The sequence below is a fragment of the Xenopus laevis genome, chromosome 7S (genome assembly GCF_017654675.1).
Source record: "Xenopus laevis strain J_2021 chromosome 7S, Xenopus_laevis_v10.1, whole genome shotgun sequence".
NCBI classification, from domain to species: Eukaryota; Metazoa; Chordata; class Amphibia; order Anura; family Pipidae; genus Xenopus; species Xenopus laevis.
The window spans coordinates 41,450,988-41,457,594 of NC_054384.1; the positions used below are offsets into that span (position 1 = coordinate 41,450,988).

A 6,607-nucleotide genomic window follows, 5' to 3' on the forward strand; every position below is an offset into this window, starting at 1 on the left:
AACAATGGGTTCCATGACACAGTAAGCCTAAGGGTGGCTGGGTAATGGTTTGTATGAGTCAGAGAGAGAGAGAGAGAGAGAGAGAGAGAGAGAGAGATTTACAGTATACAATTTTATTTTAATATGTGGAAGGCATAGTAGAGGTTATGCACCTTTTTACATAATTCCAACACACCTTCTTTACATAAAACAAACTGAATTATCTCATGTGAAGAATGGATATATTTCCCTGCTAAATCAGCAACAGTATCTCCAAGCAGCAGTGTTTAAATGGTAATGAGCATATCATGTGAAAGATTCATTGTTAGTGCACCTATGTACATAAATGGTAATTAATATTAGTTTGTCTTGTGGAGCAGTGTCTCTTGAGAATATATCTAAATGTATTGCATATACATAACTACCAGGGTTTTTTTCATATAAACATGAAAGGTGAAAATAACTTTTTCCTAAGTAAAGAGAACATTAATTTACACATTAAAATTGTTTTCATGCAGAAGTAAACATTTTCACTCTGTCTACTGCATGTCTTTAAATGCATAATTATATTAAAACCTAATAGAAAATCTGAGTAAAATTGTATTCAGAGATAAAGTTAGGCACCTCTCAGCAAGGGAATATATCAATCATAGAACTGGATATGGCACTGCCTGTGGCAAATGATGTATTGAGCTATGCAATCATTTAGTAATATGAAATCTGACCATCTCCCAAGAGTATTTCCATCCTAAAAAAATCTTAAAATACATGTTTTAGTACTACGGTAACCAAGTATCCCAACAAAACCAATGCACTGATGTAATAATACTGAAATTGAACAGCTGGTTGTAAAAAAACTGTATGAAATGTAAGCTTCTTTCACAACCTGAAAAGTTTAAGATAATGAGACTATACTATACATTTTGACATGTTGTAGCTGACGTTTGTGCACATTTGGTTTCTTCAAATGACAGAAAATGCTTGTCACGGGAAGGTGCTTAAATTTTTCAATTTCTCTTCTAAAATGTTAGTGGTGTCTCCTCTATAAAAGGAAATGCTATATTATGTATGACTATAGACAAATATTAAAGATTTTTAATGACATAGTGTACTGGATAATCACTATATATGATAGAGGAGGCTAAAACTATTTTCATTATTGGTTAATGAAATGTCATATTTTTCCAGCGTCGATAATCTCTGCATTTAATGGAATCTCTTTACATAGGATATAAAGGGACAAGAATAATAATGTCAAAAGTGTATTAAAGAAAGTATTTACTTCATATACACATTATACACTATATACTTTATTCTGATCACAGAATGTGTCCTTCAAGCTGTTGTTTTCTTCAAAGTCTAATTCTCTTCATCTTTTGTTTTTGTTTTATATTTTATTTTTAAACTGTCTTTTGGACCCTAAATATTGAGAAATAAAGTGCTGGGATTGGGTGTTAACATCAACACCAACATCCAGTGGAGGGCATCATTTGACCACAACCTCTTTCATAATACCCGGGTTTAATGGTGACTCCTAAAAATATATGGTGTCACCCTTATCACTAATTTCCACGACTTCTTCCTATAATTTTTTTACATTTTCCTTGTCTCTTAGAACGAAAGAATAGACTCATGTTTACTGCCCAGTCATGTCCCTTAATTAGCTATGGTATAGCAATACCATATATCGTAACATATTACTGTATCTACCTTTCCAAACTTTTTATTCCCTATTACCACAACCTGTTTTGCCTTTATATTTATTATATTAATTTATATAAAATACTTTATTATTAATTGTTTATAGTATAATTATTAAAGTAATGATGGGGGCTATGTAATTAAAGCTGTAACATGGCACATTCTTAATGCCTACTTAAAGGTGTCATACCTTTTATTCAAAAATAACTTTGTCTCTGGTGCAAACTAAAATGTCTTCTTTTCAACAGGTGACCAGTAAATGCTTCTTGTGGATTGGTTGCTATATTCAATTAGACCTGTAGCAAACTAGCAAACTTGACACCAGTGGTGTAACTAGATATTACTGGGCCCCACAGCAAATTATTTTTCAGGCCCTTAAAATGTTTAGCGGTTGACTTGTTTTACCAATATTTATCTAAACTGTATATGAATTAGGGCCTCCTGGGGCCCCTATACCTCCTGGGCCCCCTGCAGCCGCAGGGTCTGCTTCCTCTATAGTTACGCCCCTGCTTGATACCTTTTAAATTTTCTGATAAATCTTTCTTTGCTGGTTGATGGTGGAAACTTCAGATGACTTACATTAAGGCTGGCGAGTAAGATCTTGTCTGCCAGTACCCTAAATGGTGAAGGTGGTTCATTAGATTAAGCTCAAGGATCATTACTCAAGGTTTCTTAAAAAGGTTTAAGTCTGTTTTTTCCCTAGTATCTTTTTTTTATTCTAAAGTAATTATACAGACAAATTTGCTTTGTATAGTGTATAGTTATATGACAAATTTTCTGAATACAGAACATATTATATGAGCAGTGGACTACTGTATAATGTGCTAAAGTAATATTGGTAAATATACCACAAAGTTGTAACTCATTTAAAAAAAAAACCTGTTGATGTTTTTGATGGACTGAATAAAGAATGGGAAGTTTCCTGTTATTATTGGTTTCTGTTATGTTTGGGCTTTCTCCCTTGAACAACAAGAAATTTGTTATATAATATTAATAACCTTTATGTGTATGCATATGTTAATTATGTATATGCTTGTTCCCTGCCTGATTCCTGTTTTATTCCTTGTCAATTCCTGGTTCCTGATCTAAGTCTTTGTCCTTGTTCCTGAGCCCTGCCTGTTTTCGACTGATCTCCTGGTACTGACGTCAGCCTGTTCCCTGGTTTAACCTTTGTCTGGAACCTGCCCCTGACCTCGGCCTGCCTACCAGATTTCTATTGCTTGCTCCCTGTCCAGAACTCGGCCTGTTTAATGGACTCTGATTACTTTCCGCCTGCCTCTGACCCCAGGCTTGGTAAAAGTACTTTTTGTTTATTTTTAACCTGCTACATTGTTCTTTATTTTCAATAATAAATCCTCTTCATTTATAACATGTCATCTGCCTATTACCATGCTCCATTCCTGCATTACCCTCGTTATACAGCACATAGGCTCCTACCTGCCAACCACACACCTGTGGTCAGTCCTTACAAAATGTGTGTAAACATGTGTTCCCTTCTGCTCTTTAAAGGGTGCCGAAAATTCCATCAGTACATCCCAAGTATATACCAGCTATATGATAACGTTTGACAAAACAGCAATTATTTAGAAAATAAAGGGATTTAAGATCTCATTGTCAGCATCATTTGTGATCATTCATCTGCTGGATCATGATAATACTTATATGGTTAACATATATTGAAGTATCCCCTTATTTAGGCCCCCCAAGCATTCTCTGAAATCCCAGCCTGTGGCACACTCAGGAGCCTATTTATTACACCTCAAATTTTTCTGGTCGAGTTTTTAAAGGGAAAAACTTAAAGGACATCCAGCAACATCAATTCTTTTTATTAAAAAATGTGTTAGTGTAGAACAAAAAAAAACAAAAAAAAGATATTAAACTTTTAAATTGCTAAGTCTTTATTAAAGGAGAAGGAAAGGCAAAACGTATACTCTGTCCCCTTCAGTAGTCCTTATACTGTACTCTGTGGTCGCTATGTTTTTTTCTCTCAATAACGTTTTCTTAGGAAAATATAAATGTTGTAATTTAGCAAGCCCATTAGTAGAACACCGCCGCCATCTTAGTAAAGGACATGCTCTTGCCTTCTGCCAGTGGTCATTAATGCACATGCGCCAAAAATTTCCTACCCCTACCCCAGGAGAGTGTAATAAACACCCAGTACACACTCACTATGATCCTGTATGCAGTCCCTCTGTTTACTCTTATCACTAAATTCCTGACTACAGTCCCCCCTGTGTACTCTGCTTACTAGGATCCCGCTCGCAGCTCAGTAAGGGACACGAAGGAGTCGAGTTCAGTCATAACAATGAGATTCCTACTGGCTGGGGCGGGCTCACTGATGTCAGGATGATGCGCATGCAAATGAATATAGGATCGCTTCAGGCAAGGAGTAAAGAGAGAGAATCAAATTACAAGCTGCACAGAAGAACATAAAAAGCTGTAATACGACTCTTCAGTGCCAGAGGCAGTGGGGTGGGAACAATAGAAGATTTTGGCTACGTCACCCAACTCTTTGCCTAGGATTATACAAGCGTGTGATTACATCTGACTGAAGCCAGAGACATGGGATACGCTCTGCACAGTAGGTGCTTAAACAGAATACCTTTGTTTTCAGCCAGAATGATTTTTAACCTTTCATTGTCCTTTAAGAAATAACTTACAGAAACTCTGCTTGCAGTTCTCTTCAGAAAAGGTGATCCGGCGATCCATTGTGCGGCACTCGATTTCTCCTCCATGCTTTCCTTATAGGAGATAGCCAGGGAGGAGAAATCGAGCAATGCATAATGGATCATCGCCGTGCCGCATTTTCTGAAGAGGAGCGCAAGCGGAGTTTTGGTAAGTTATTTCTTAATAAAGTCTTAGCAATTGTCTTTGTGTTCTTTTTTCGTCTACACTAACAAATTTTTTAATAAAAAAATGTGATGTTACTGATCCTTTAAATTTTGAGGGAAAATATATAAATGAATATAGTGAGAAAAAATCAAGGTTTAGTAAATAGGCCTCTCGGTCTTAATTGATGATTTCATAGTGGACCGTTGAATCAAGATCTAAAAATCAATGAGCTCCTGGCCATTAAATATTTTAATATAGTTACATAGTTACATAGTTAAATCGGGTTCAAAAAAGACAGAGTCCATCAAGTCCAACCCCTCCAAATGAAAACCCAGCATCCATACACACACCCCTCCCTACTTTCACACAAATTATATATAGCCATACCTATACTAACTATAGAGTTTAGTATCACAATAGCCTTTGATATTCTGTCCAAAAAATCATCCAAGCCATTCTTAAAGGCATTAACTGAATCAGCCATCACAACATCACCCGGCAGTGTATTCCACAACCTCACTGTCCTGACTGTGAAGAACCCCCTACGTTGCTTCAGATGAAAGTTCTTTTCTTCTAGTCTGAAGGGGTGGCCACTGTTATGGTGATCCTCTTTATGGGTAAATAGGTCCCCTGCTATTTGTCTATAATGTCCTCTAAAGTATTTGTAAAGTGTAATCATGTCCCCTCGCAAGCGCCTTTTTTCTAGAGAAAACAACCCCAACCTTGACAGTCTACCCTCATAATTTAAGTCTTCCACACCTCTTACCAATTTAGTTGCACGTCTCTGCACTCTCTCCAGCTCATTTATATCGCTCTTAAGGACTGGAGTCCAAAACTGCACTTCATACTTCAGATGAGGCTCAATTATGTGGAGCGCTCACCTCCCCAAATCACACTTTTGTAGTGTCAGGTGCTGTACTGTGAGACCGACTCCTGTCACTGGGTCAAATCAATATCCAGAAAAAAGCCAGCAGCACACTGAATCTAGTTGTAGTTGTGTTCAAAGATGAAAATTTAACTATGTAACTATCAAGCCCTGTGTTACACCATACAATGCTCTTTTAAAGTGAGGAAGGGGGTGTGACTACATGCCCTGCCCCCTCTCCAGTGACATCACCAACATTTTTATACACATAAGTTGTTTAAACACCAACCCTTATCCAGTCCTTAATCAGGTAGTGAAGAAAAAGTGGTCAGTCCAATAAAAGTGTCCAAAAACAAAAAAGCAAACTGGATAAGTAAAAGTATCCAAAATCGTAACATAATTGAATGAATAAAAGTATCCAAGAAAAATAAAGTCCGTTTGTATCCAAAAATTGTAACACAATTTGAATAATATTTTGATACTTTAGTAACATCACTGTGATCTAACATACCTGAGACGCCAATGAGACTCACTCTCGGCTGTTTTGATGTCTTTGAATTTTTACCAAACACTCTTGTTTTCTCTTGTCTTAGGCTATTAAGGATCTACATAGAACACCCTGAGTGCTGACAACACATCTTGCATATCATAAGGTGTCTCAGAAAAGTGCTGAGTGCGATATGCAGAGTGAGTCTCATTGGCGTCTCAGGTATGTTAGATCACAGTGATGTTACTAAAGTATCAAAATATTATTCAAATTGTGTTACAATTTTTGGATACAAACGGACTTTATTTTTCTTGGATAATTTTATTCAATCAATTATGTTTACGATTTTGGATACAAACGGACTCTAATTTTTGGATACTTTTAATTATCCAGTTTGCTTTTTTGCTTTTTTGTTTTTGGACACTTTTATTGGACTGACCACTTTTTCTTCACTACCTGATTAAGGACTGGATAAGGGTTGGTGTTTAAACAACTTATGTGTATAAAAATGTTGGTGATGTCACTGGAGAGGGGGCAGGGAATGTAGTCACACCCCCTTCCTCACTTTAAAAGAGCATTGTATGGTGTAACACAGGGCTTGATAAAGGGCCTTGCAGGCTCGAAACTTTGCCTTTTTGCATATGGGCTAAATAAATTTTCATCTTTGAACACAACTACAACTAGATTCGGTGTGCTGCTGGCTTTTTTCTACATACTTCAGATGAGGCCTTACCAGGGACCTA

At 36.7% G+C, this 6,607-nt stretch overlaps 1 long non-coding RNA gene across 1 annotated transcript in view; it reads right to left on the reverse strand.

The window, feature by feature from the left end:
• LOC121396315 overlaps nt 1-5,837 on the reverse strand; it is a 28,729-nt gene extending 22,892 nt beyond the window's left edge. The window contains exon 1 of the long non-coding RNA XR_005962977.1: nt 5,279-5,837. This is a non-coding gene — a long non-coding RNA (uncharacterized LOC121396315). The remainder of the gene's footprint in view (nt 1-5,278) is intronic.
• Between the last annotated feature and the right edge of the window lie 770 nt (nt 5,838-6,607).